Consider the following 13359-nt stretch of genomic DNA (forward strand, 5'->3'; position numbering starts at 1 on the left):
GATTTAAAATGGAAATTGCCTTTGAAAGGGGATTTCCTATTAACTAGCTGGGAAGGAAAAATAGGATAATACCATCATCCCTATACAGGGCCCATAGATGAGATGGAACAGAATGATCTGGTTAACTGCTGCTTCTTCAGAGATTATAGCTTCTCTGTAAGAGTGAGCCTTGCTCAAATTCTTCCATGAGGAATGGTTGTATAGATGCTTCTATAAAGTTATTTTTATGGAAAAAGCAGCAATATTACTGGGTCCTTTGGGGTTCAGGTAAGAACCCACTAAATACAAATTCTGAGGGCACAATCAGAAGTGTGCCCAGCTCTTCTATGTGTTGTATTTGAGACACAGACACTGTATGGCTGGACAGAGGATTCACATTTGTTACCATGCAGTTAATGCCAATCAACACTTCATTTAGTTAATGATCTTAATAAGAAAAAGAAATCCTTGTCTATACCCGAATTTCCACTAGTTTATTCCAGATTGGTCCAGTTATCAATTTAAGTCTATACAGCCCCTTTATGTGGAAGAATTGATTTACTTAATCTGAACCCTCTCAGTCTGTTCTGGTTAACATGACTCTGTATAAGGGGATGTATGTTGGTAAGGAACATGGTCTCTTTGCAACCTCATTTCATCATTGCCCTCCTTGGTTGTGCAGATGCCATTCAATGCTCGTGGCAGGGAGACCTTTGTCTTCCTAGTGGGGCCTGGGACTTGGGCTGTGTGTGATGTGACACGACGTAAAACACAGATAACTCCAAGTGAAGTCCATTCTGCCATAGCCCTCCTGAAAAGCTCCTTTTAAAACTCTGCCTGGTGCTCAGGGCTTGTGGCCTTGAACAGGACAGAGCCTTCTGTCTGTAGGCAGTCAACTTGGAGCAAACCAAGTTTTTCTTTTTCTTTTTCTTTTTTTCTGGATGATCCCAGCCCCTAATGGTAACATGCCTGGTAAAAACAGTGTGTCTAAAGAGTCCTTTAGCTTATGGGCCCCCCATGCCAGACAGATGGCACCACCATGTGGGCCCTTGAGCTCAGTCTTCTCCTGGGGTGGCTTGTGAGATTGCCCAATGCAGCCTGGGGAGCCTCTTTCTCAGGCTGTGCTGAGTACAGACAGCACTCAGCTCACACTGAGATCTCTACTTCCTCTGAACTCAGCCAACTGCAGGGAGCAGGGCCAAGCCTTCAATTTCTCCTGAGTGCCGTGAATGCCTTCCAAGAGTTTACTGCCTGATACTTGCTCACAGTATTTGCTTAAAAACTGCAGGACAGTGAAGCACAGGCAGGCCCTTCTGTCTCCAGTTTTCTTGTATAGGAAGCTAAGTGATGGTGAGACAAAGGATTGGGTGTTCAGGAGTCACTAGTGCTGGTCCCAGGAGGTGCTATGGCTGCCTCCTTAAGAAAAGCAGAAGAAACAGATAGAAGAAAGAGCAAGGAGGGGCTACGGCAAACAGTCACTTGTGGATCTTGTGGTTGTATGTTTGTCTCCTGCCACCATGGTTTTCCTCCCCTGGGGACCTCATTCCAAAAGTGCCCTAGAGAAACTGGGGTCTGCCTCCCCTGTGTCTGGTTGAACCTCTACAGGATGGTCATGCCGTTGCATCTGCTGAGGGTCTGCAAGGACTAGCTGTGTTTCCAAAGGCAGATAAAAAACATTTTGCTTCTTTTTGAAAGACTGGGGTGGGGTTGGAGGAAATACTCTGTGTATGCAACAGCCCTGCTGAAGGGAAGGAAAACATGAGGCAGGAGGTGGGTGCTTGGATCATTTATCTTGGTCATATGTGAGGGAGCTGATCCTTGGTACGTAGCACGATTACGGGAAGGGCAGAGAGACAGGGCTAGGCTGAGAGCAGTGCTAAGCTTCTTCCTTGGATCTCAGCCCTGGCTCTGGAGATACAGGAGGACAGCCTGCAGCAGCTGTCAGGATGTGAAGAGGCCAAGGAGTGAATGAGGAATGACCACCTGCAGTGTGTGACCACCAAGGCTAGAGAAGAGTCAAGGCATGAGGCAGAAGACTGGTGATCTGTGCAAAATAGGAAGGTGCTTGGTGCCCGTATGAAGGCTGCTCCTGGTTGGAGTTCCTTGGCCTCTCTCCTTGTGCGCACTGTGAGTATGTGTTGATTAGTTGTGGGCACATTGGCTGCTTGGAAATGGCAGGAGTGCCTGGGCCAGCGCTCTTGGTTGATGAGGGAAGAGAATAGGATGGACCTGAGTCGATCCTAGCTATGGCTGGATGGAAGAACTGCTGAGAGACAAAATGGTGGCAAGCTTTTGAGTTGGTCTGCGATGGATTACTTCGATCTGCTGTGGTTGGTTGCTTGGAGGATTTGTGTTGCTTGGCAACCTTGTTGTCACAATTCAGCTGGTGATATCCAAGGAGGGGGCACTTTTGAGGACACTTCTACCGGGAGGGGAAGGGGGACCTAGAGGAGGAGGGTAAGTACAATAACCATGATGGTCCACACTGGTTGTGCTTGCTCAGGGCTGTGTGGTGGAGCAAGTACTGGGTCTGGTTATGATTCTGTATGTAGTCCCTCATGGGTTTGACGGGGATAGGGAGCTGGTGAGCATCTTGATGCTGTACAGGGATGTGGGCAGACAGCTGATGAGAAGGCTGGGCACACATTCTTGATACCAGCCAGGGTTTTGAAGAGATACATGGTGTGTAAGGATATGGGGACCCTGGAGCATGCCTCTCCATGACCTTGTGAAGACATTCTGGTAAACATGGGGTCTGTAGCCTGTCCAGCAAACACGGGCTCTCTCAGCAATCCAGAGTCAAAGACCATACAGAGTGTACTTCTATACTTGTGCAGAAATTGACTGAGGACAGGAAAGCAATGGGACAGGTTTCCCAGAGAGGCTGTGCAGTCTCCATCCTTGGATATTTTCAAGACCCAACTGGTTAAAGCCCTGAGCAACCCGATCTGAACTCACAGCTGACCCTGTTTTGAGCAGGAGGTTGGATGGGAGCCTCCTGAGGACCCTCCCAACCTGAATTATCCTACAAACCTGTGACTTCCTGATGGTGAGGAGTGGCTGCTGTTCCTCTGTCACTGCACTCTAAGACTCCCACAGAGCCAAGCACTTCAGGTGAATACAGCACCTTCGCAGTTTCCAACCCTTGCGATCATCAAGAGAAGTTTGAAAACAAAAGCATCACAGATGCAATGACAGTCAGATATGCAGTTCATAGTGAAGCCAATTGTTCCTATTCTCCCCTCTGAAGGAGATTACACTCCTTTCATTGCAGCACACTGAGACACCAAGCAGTTCTGACCTCTGTTGGACTTCAAAAGAAAGAACAGATTTTTAAGGAGCCAGTCCTTTCTGATGAAAACTCTGAAATTGGTCTTTTGAGCAGTAACTCCAGGGGACATTTATCATCTGTACATATGCTAGATGCTTGCAATCATAGAGCTTGAGGCCTACCATTATTACCTGAGACATTGTGATTAGTTATTTCAATTCTGTTCAGCTGAGCTATGGCTGCTGGTCTCCGCACAGAAGAGTAATGCAGATCCTGGTGACAGTTCAGGGGGGATGGGGCTGTCACCAGTATCAGTGGCCTTGCCATGCTGTTTCCACTAAGCAAAGAAAATGTCTGTGCAACTCAGTGTATCTTTTGTGTGAGCCCGTTTATTTACAGCTGGGGTACCTCAGGACTTGTATCCCAGAGTACTGTAGCAGCAAATGATAATAGCCAGTTTCCTTGCTCACAATTTCCATGGCTGCCTTACTAGCCAGCCCTGAAGGGTGGAGATACCTAACTCTTCTCCGTGTCAGTGTCATGTTCAAGTGCACCAGTGCCTCTCAAAATAGCTGTCCTTTCAGAGCACTGAGTTGCAAATTGGTGATATTGTGTGTAGTGGAGACCTACTCAACAGCAGCCTGCCTCCAGCTGCTGGTGACCAGAATGGTTCACTTGAGTCTAGTGCCCGGTACCAAATATGGCCATTTGAGATGGGGACTCCTGCAGTCAGATGCACAGTCCTCCTCACTCTTTCATTGGAGATTTACGTGTTTGGAACAATGGTAGTTGAAGCCAAACTTTCCCTGTGGCAGTTACAGTCCTTTAGTCTTCTTAGTCTTTCCTTAGTATGCTCAGAGTATGCCCAGTTTGCATTTTTGGGGGATAAATGCTGAGAGAGATAGTGGGAATCACCTGATGAACAGAGAACTTGAACTCATCCACTAAGTTTGCATTGCCTGGATGCCTGTACCCAGGCCTTGTATGACATCCATCTTCTTTTCCTATTGCATGTTTTTTTGCCAGGGATCCTAGGTGTGTGGACTGCTGGATTTTCTTCTGGTGAGGACCTGGATCAGGAGCAAGGTCTTTTCCAGAGTCATATGTATCCTCAGCTCCGGGACCCAGTATATCTGGAAACAGTGAAAAAGCAATTCTTCAAGTCCCATGGTTTTTGGGGAGCTATTTATATTTTTGCATGACTGGAACTGACTGGCTGATCCCTGCCTCTCTGCTGTGGAGCATCATTTCTGTGAGACAGAGACCAACACTCCATGGGACCTCTGTCTCAGCGAGGGTTAGTAGCAGCAGGTACAGAGCGCTGTATACATGTGAAGATCTTCTGACATGCTGTGCTGTGAGCTTGCATGCATCTCAGACTGTCACCATACAGCCTTTAAGGCCAAGGACGCAGAGGGACAGCTATCATCTTGTATCAATGGGTAGCAGATGAGTTTGAGGCAAAGTTCATCACTGAGGTTGTCATAGGCACTGTCATGGTGGACATTTTGAAGCATCTCTCTTCCTCTCGCTGCATCTCCTGAGGGCCCACAAGGAACAATATAACTGAGACACGGACCTCCTCTGATGATTCTGAAGTCAAAAATATGTGGTAAAAGTGGCATTAGTGATATTCCCTTTTCCCTGTGGTTTTCCTTCATTGGGTCGTGGACTGTCCCTTGTGCCACTGGGACAGTGTCCTCTGCAGAGGCTGTGTTCCAACAACAAAGCTGTTAGCTGGCAAAGGCAAGAAGATGAGGGGGCTATGGAAGTTGAGTCATGCGACAGACACAGATCAGTTAATGAGAAAAAAAATGAACAATTCCTTCAGGTGGCATGAAAACACATGGCCATCCTTGACCTAGAATAAGGACGTGGCCGGCAAGGACACAACAGCCTGCAGGCTCGTGCTTTGTCAGCACGAGAAAGCCTGGTAGCGTGGCAAGCCCAAAGTACCGACTCCTGACCGACATAGAGGCTGGAGCAGAGATGCCCAGCTGCTCTTTTGCCAGGGGAACAAGCCACAGCTCCACAGGAGCTTTATGTACTTGTGTCTAAAGGGCACAACAAAGGACAAATGGCCTTGTAAAACCAAGCAACACAACGGCATGAATACAGGGGAATGGCATGAACAGAGCACAGAATAGAATCACAGATTTCCCCCTTCTCAGGCAAACCTGTTTACGAGGGCCAGAGGAAGCCAAAATTTTCACTGTGAGCTGCTTTGAGCTGTCCTTCCAAATAAATGTTGCCTTGCTCTAGTGCCCGGCCTCTGTCCTTGGACTGGGAAAACTGCCAGAGTGCGGCCAGAGCTCTAGGTGAACATTTTCTAAATATGATGTGGGGAGAGGGACAGAACGACATGTGCTTTTCTGAATTCAGTGCTTGGTAAGGGATGAGGAAGATGCATGCCCTGTGCATGGGAAGGGTTCATACTTTCCATTTGCCCACTGCCAGGCCAATCAGTGCTTGGGTCCTGGCAGTAAAAGGGAGAGGGCAAACTTGCGGGCTTGCTGGTGGATGGAGACTGGTCAGCTGAAGCCAGACCTCACTCTGAGTTTGTAATCACCGTGGAGGTGAAAGACAGCTCATATTTGAGTAAGGCCTGGTCTCGGGATCAGGTTTACAGCTGATGGAAAGCAAAAACAATAGCCAGAGCATGAGACAGTCTGTGGGTGGTGCATGCAATCACGATGCTGAGGCTTGAGTTTGAGTTGAACCTAATGTGAGAGCAAAAATGAGCTGCTGGGCTTCAATGCAGTTGAAGTAAACGTCCTCCATTTCAATTTGATGGTAGATTAAAAGAGGCGGCTGAGGTGTAGCAGGGGTGTTTTGCTTATTGCCTCTTCCTAGATGTCTAACTAAGGGGATGTCTAAGTAAAGGAGAGAAGGTGGTGGCAGTTTTCTTTAGAATATAGAGCAATCTGACAGAAATCTTAATGCTTCTTCCAGCCAGAGGGCTGAACTATTGAGTCAGCTGGCTCACTTGGAAACAGCTCAGGCAAAGGAAATCTATCTCTATCTGCATAATTTGCCAAGGGTAGGTGTCTTTTTTCAGGAAGGTATGGTGGTGATGGGGCAGCATGATAACCTCAGTTGCTGGGGGTAGTTATTCTCTCCTCACTCTGTGAATATTCAGGTTTAGCATGTGCTTTTCCATGTTTTCAATTAATGAGGCTACTAAATAAACAGGCACAGGAGCAGGTGACACTGGTCCTGCTGGCTCTGAACTGACCATGGACACGCTGGTTTTCAGAGCTACTTTTAAGCTCATTAACATCTCTCTTCCATTTGCCCCTGGGCAAGGAGCTATCTTGGGGACCATAGCTGCATGCTAACTGAGATAATTTTTCACTTTAAAATGTGTCTATGGAAAACATTTGTCCTAAATTAGATGGTCAATACAAATGTACAGTAAATGCTGGAGTGAGCACCTAACCCAAACCCTGTGGGAACATCCTCAGCTCACAGGCTCTTGGCTCTGGTGAAATCATTTTTACTTCTGTTTCGAATGGTGCTTTTAGACCCACAACTCTGTGTTAGAAAAGTGATCTGCTTTTCTAACGTCATGCAGCTCCTTGTTCAGAATCCTTGTCAGTACGAATAATATTTCCTTCGCTACCATTTCTCCCCCCGCACCCGCTCGGCGAGTTATTTGCAATACCATCTGCTTCACCTGAAGGAGGAATGAGAGGAACAGTGAGAGACTCAGTGCTGTTACCGGCCTCGAGCTTTTCTGATAAAAAAGCTGGGTCTGTTAGGAGGTCATGAGCGACAGGGCTTCACCAGCAGGGAGCCCGGCTGGTGACACTAACCAGTGCCTCCGCTTTGCCATGTTGCCATCAAAGTGAGTTCACTCACTGGAGATGCACCACTCCATATGTATGTGTGTGTACTAAATGGTATCAGAAGTTCTGACAGAGCTTGCAGGTGAAGGAGAACATGGGAGGTGGGTGAGATTTCATCTTTGCTTTGTGTAGATTGTTTGCCTATGTTAAGGACTGAAAAGAATCCACGGAGAAAAGATAGGAAGCATGTGTTTGGGAGGAAAAAAGCAGTGATGCTTTGATGGCAGTGTTTTTAGGTCATAAGGTGTTTAAATAAAAAATACATTCTTTGGGAGAAAAACAAGTATTTGTGTACACTGCTGCTGCCAGCTTTTGCCTCAGTGGTGACATGTATATTTTTCAGAGGGAAGGATTTATTTTTTACCCGCAGTAACTTAATGTTCTGAGTGAGTTTATAATAGCACTGATTAACTGGTAGCATTTAGTTTGAGTGAAATATCAGCTCTGATGTCTGTACTCCTTTTTGCTCCAGACACTTTTATCAGTCTCGGAGCTGTTTAACTTCACTTATTCCTTCCATGGGAGGTGGTTCATGTTGTAGCAATGTCCCATTGAACAAGCATTAAGGATTTGAGGCTGCGTAAGTGGAGGTGAGGTATTCTTGGTAGTCTGAAGAAATCTGTGGAACAGCAAGTGAAAAGCTGGGTCTGCTGCTTTGTCTAGACGCCATTTGAATGGAGCAGGGCTTGCCTGCTACTTAACTAGCGTGTAGCCTTCTGTGTAAGAAAAATAAATGTGCTTATTTATGGTAGCACCCATACTGTAGTACTTTGACCCGACTATATCATACACAGCAAAGAAGTAGCATGTTATTAACTATTCTACTATCAACAACAAAGCAAGACAAAAGGTGAAAAGCAGGGAGTGTAAATGACTGAATCCTATTGCCCTATATTTTCGTAGTGGGCAGTTTCCCTGTTAATGTTGGGAGTTGGGAAGCTAAGTTGTCTTGGAATGTGACTAGCTGAGCTTTCACCTTTACGTGGATATTGTGTTTAAGATGAGACTGGATAGGTAGAGCTGCGGTATCTGATCCCTCAGGGTGTGTGCAGCAGCTCTCAGTAGCATGAGCAGTAAGCTAGGTAATTGGTGTGTTGGTTCTCATCCAATAATAATTTATTTCTTGGGAGCAACTTCAAAGCTTAATCCTAGAATTAAATCCCCTATTCCTCCTTGGGATTTTAATTTAGTTTTGAATGCTCTGATGGATCTTCTGCTAGAACATTGAAGACGGCTTTCAGACATAAGGGTGATTTTCCTGGCTGCTGTATGCCCTGTACGGAAAATAGGTGAATGCAGGCACTTTCTTGAAGAGACTCTTCTTCAGCTTTTCATCACGATAAGCTGGCAAAAGCTACACCTTATCTCTTACTGAAAGCGGTTTTCTAGTTTCCTTTAAACCATGAAGGCAATATGCCTAATCCATTTTGCAGCTTCTCCAGTAAAGGGAAGAAGGAGTGTCATCACTTAAATCTGGAGAGAACCAATAAGGTTTTCATCGAGCAGAAAGCTGATTTTAGAAAAAAATCCAGATAATCTGTTTGTCTTGTTAGGGTTGGAACAGGATGGAGATGACTGCCTGGAGGCCTATGGTCTCCTATTCATTCAAGTGTGTCAGGAAACTGTGCCTCATTAAGACCAGTGAGGTGGGACAAAATCTCCATCGATTAGAATGATCTTTGCACCCCAGAGGTGGAGGCCAAAGGCTTCTTTCTCTGAATGCTGCAAGGCTGTGCTTCAACCTTTCCTTTGTGCTTCTGAATGGCACGTGAAAAGGGATGGCATGTATGGCTAATGTTTGTACCGTGCTTTGATGATATACAATACAGCATCTGATGATAATTACTATTTATTATTAGGTGTAATGGCTTTTTACAGCTAGGTTCTTTTGTCTGCGTGTGCTATAGGTAGAGGAGCCAAATATCATCTTAAAAAAGTGACAGTGTCAGTTTGAAATCTTGTCTGTGCTTTTGCAGTTTAAAAATAACACATTTCCATTTGAAAGAACGAACTCCACAGTTTCTTAGTTTAATGTGTATGTATTTCATATATAAATGACCATCCAGGAAAACCAATTTCAGTAAGCCTGACATTCCATACTCAAAAGAATAAAACAAGTCTATAAAGACACAGAGAAAGCTATTTCGCCTTTAATCTACTTCACACTTATTTTGATTCTGCATGGCAAAAAAACCAGTCCATTAGTTGTTCAGGATTTCTGGGGACAGACTGACCATGGCAGAGACAGTAGGGGATGCAGCGATTATTGTGATATAAAATGATGAGAGCTCAGCTCAGTGTCCTGGTACGACAGCTGAGAGAACATGGTTATCAGTTCAAAGCAAATGCAACTGTGCTCACAGTTCTCTTCTACAGAGCTGCTGGCAGGATGCGTTTCCTCTGAGACAGCAAACAAATTGAGTGGTCTCCTTGTGTCCAGGTGTCTTTCCAAGAGACTTACTAGAAACCCCCCTAGTGGCTTCTGGTTCAGTCCTGCTCTACCATGCCTTGGTCCTCAGCCATGTGCAAAAGAAAGGCTAAAGGTTTCATGCCAAAATTCACCTGAGTCCTTCGTCCAGGTGATTGTGACACTGTCAGGTTTGTGTGCTCATTTCTCTGTTTGCTTTCCCTTTAATTATCTGATAAATTTTCTTCATGCTATTCTTTATGCAGCAGGATGTGCCGTCCTTGCTTGTGGACCTGTGAGGCCAATGCTATGGTGATCTTCCAAAAACGTTATACTAGGACTTCCCACAGCGTCTCAGGCAGTGGGAAGATCTGGGACACGGGCATAGGAGTATTTGGCCACTTTATGAGCCAATTGGCTGGGTGAAGCACACAGCACCACATAAAAGCAGCTGCAGACTTGGTTAACCAGGCTCTGCAGCCCATATGCAAACACCCAAAGGAATGCTATGATGAAAAACCTTTTTATGGTGTGAATTATGCAGAGCAATTGATCCACTTCATTGATTACAAGGACTTGCTCTTCATAGACGTGGCTTTTCTTACATTGATGCAACTGCATCGGTGTTTGTGCAGATCACCTATGAATTGCCAGTCTTTTCCCTTAGCTGCAGACCCCATTTATCTAGGGACATACTGCACTGGAAGTGGGCTCTAATTTTATGAAGTCAGCGGGGACATTTAGTAAGGGTTAAACATACATGAGGTCCTTCAGTCCCTGTCAGTGCTGGCAGATGTTGTTCTGTGGTGGCAGAACAGCTCTGCTGCTCCACATCCTCCCCAACACTGACACTGCCACATCCAGCCCTGGTTGCTTTTGATAGAAGAACTTTCATCCACGTTCTTTTATCTTAGGCAGGACAAGAATAATATGGCCCTTAATTTATAGTAAGCATGGACACATTTAAAATAAATCCCTCAATTTGTCTTACAAATAACATTTAAGTGTTTTTGAATTGAAGAGATGTTTGAAAAACCAATTTCCTGTCAGAGATGCTATTTGTTTCATTTTATGCAGTTCATTCATCTTAGTTGATTGGAGAAAAAATAAAAGGCAACCCTAGCTAGTGAGAGTAAACCCTGTCATAGTACTATGCTGCTGGAGATTTTGTAATAATTTTTATTCAGAGCCTACCTCCACACCCATTATTTACAATAAATACTACATCCTAATGTAAAAGTAATTTGGGGGTTAAATGCTGTGCAGAATCTCAAGAAGATAATTCTAAAGCAACTGGCTTTTTTGCGTGCCCGATTTCAAACTTGTAAATGAGCCCGACTTCTTTGGTCAGGGGAATGGATCACCTTTCTCTAAAAAAGGTATCAGATTGATCACTCAGGCCACTACTATATGTATGTATAATGTTTATATAGGATGTACATATACATATATCAGGTAGAAAGGCAACTAGCCTTATCCTTAAAAGTGAGCAATAACACAGGCTGGTATGTACCATGTAACCGTGTTGCGTTGTTTTAGAAATAAAACTTGCGGTTGATGAATTCCTTCATCTTAAGGTCACAGAGAACGATAATCTTAAATATTGCTGACTTGCTTAAAATAATTGCAGCTGTTCTCTTCTGATTGATAGGCCCCTTTTCAGAAATTGTTCCTAAGATACTTCTTAACCCTCCATTTTGTGTTTCTAAGTAATAAGCAGGATGAAAACCATTCCCTCTTCTTTTTTTTCGTCAAGCTTGTTCTCCACTTCTTTCATCCAGAAGATGCAGGAGGACCTACACAGTCCTCGTTTACCCCTTCTTGCCATACAGAAAGGAAAAACATCCCTTGGCCAAATCCTATCTGCTATTCTTGTATCACTATTATCAGTGAAAGGAATGGGAAAGTCAAATGACTAATCTCTTCAGCTATTAGCAACTTCTGTATGTAAGTATCACTCTACATTTCTTTCCTCCAACTGTTCTGAGATAATTTCAGACTACTTCAGGCTTTGGCTAATATGTCTTCCATTTTTTACTGAAATTAGAATGAAAAAGATCATAGTCACTTTTTATAAGCATGCCTAAAAATGTTAGGAAAATCTTTCTAACAGAACAGACCTTACCAGCACCCTCAGGAAGATCCTGGCTGTCGAAACGAAAATCTTGGTGTCTGTTTTTGGCAAGGAGCTTAAGCACAGATTGGTATTGCTTGTGGTCACTGCAGCTACATGAAAAATACCATTGTACACCAAGTGTACACAGCAACTCATTCAAGCTCCAGATGGCATACTGGTAGATCCACACGATGCTACAGCCACATTGCCATCCATACCCACCCCTACAGACCAGCAAACCCTGTTTGAACCGTGTGGATGGATTCTGAGGAACAAACTGGCAGGACCTGTGTGTTGAGAGAGAGTCCAGAGCTGCTGTGGTGCTTTCAGGAGGCTTTTCATCCTCAGGAATCTCAGCCATACTAGTGTGGACTTTTGCCTTATCCATCTGTTGCCCTCCAGATACATAACCTGCAACAAAGGGCTGGCACTGAGTCAGAGTGTGCTTGGCTGCTCAGTGGAGCACAACTCTTTGGTGTGTGGGATCCAACCCTCCTTGCCTGTCTTTTTGAGGGGTGCCTTCCTCACTGCTCCTGGACACAGAGCAATCCTGGATAGGTACAGGCTGATGTGTTTTCCTTGGAGGGTGCTTTCGGTGAGAGGAATGCAGAAGCTGGACGATGCAGCCCAAATCGGCACCAAAGCAGAGCAGGTGGTGTTGGGACTGGGGTCTGATCTTCTGCAGAACAAGTGTAGCTGGCAGGGCAGCATGAGGAGGGCTCTCCTCATTGCCCTCGTCTCTAAGGGGTCACCAAGGCCTTCCTGAGCCTTTCCAATCCTCCTATCAAGAGCCAGCCAGTGATAGAGTGAGCCTTTACAACATGGGGCACCTACATGTCTTGAAGGGTGCCCTTGGCATGTCTACTTGGAGACGCTCTGCCTTGCTGTCCTTTCTGGTTTGGGGCAGGCTTCCCCCCAGGACCGCTTTGCAGTTCTGCGGGGGGGCAGTTGGATGCTCTCTGCTCTGCTCAGGCCACCCAGAGATAAACCCAGGCATAGGAGGGGAGATGGATGGATGGATGGATGGATGGGTGACCAGAGAGGAGGTCACGCTGCAGGGGCGACACCGAGAGCACCCTGGGGAGCCGGGGCGCAGACACCCGCGGGCAGGGAGGAGCGCGCAAACACACGCTGCTTTCTGTTCAGACTGATTTCACGTCGCTTAGCTTTCAGGGGGCTCTGAGAATAGCAATTAAAGCACCGGGCTTAATTGTGGAGTATCCAATTTGGATATTAGCGTTATCTCTGTTCTCACTCCTTTCTTTTCCTTCAGATCCAATTCCGCTGCCTGCCTGCTGGCTGGGCGCCTGTTCCTTTCTTCTTATTATTACTATTTTATGGTGATTGTTAATATTTTAATTTTTTTTTTTTTTTAAAGCATTCCTTTCTCTCCGTCGCTTCCAACCACGCGGGTCCCCAGCAGCCTCTCCCCGCGGCCGGGGGGGGCCGGACCCACGAAGCTCCCCCTGGAGCTCCCCGCGGAGGTGGCCCCGTCTGGCTACGGCGGCTCGGTCCCTTATTAATCATTAAGCTGATTTATTAGTTCACCTTCCCGTGCTTTCTCCACCTCCGGGAAGCATTCTCGGCGCTTATATATTGCAGAGGATTTTTTTTTATTTTTTTTTTTTCCCCCCCAAATGTATTTTTAGGGTGATGCTCTGAACACTTCCCCCTCCCCGCCCCGTATCTCCTACCCTGGCAGTATCAGAGGAGAGACTGAAGAAGTTGAGCATGTCTG

Source organism: Calidris pugnax, unplaced genomic scaffold, assembly GCF_001431845.1.
Source record: "Calidris pugnax isolate Ruff unplaced genomic scaffold, ASM143184v1 scaffold44, whole genome shotgun sequence".
Lineage (NCBI taxonomy): Eukaryota > Metazoa > Chordata > Aves > Charadriiformes > Scolopacidae > Calidris > Calidris pugnax.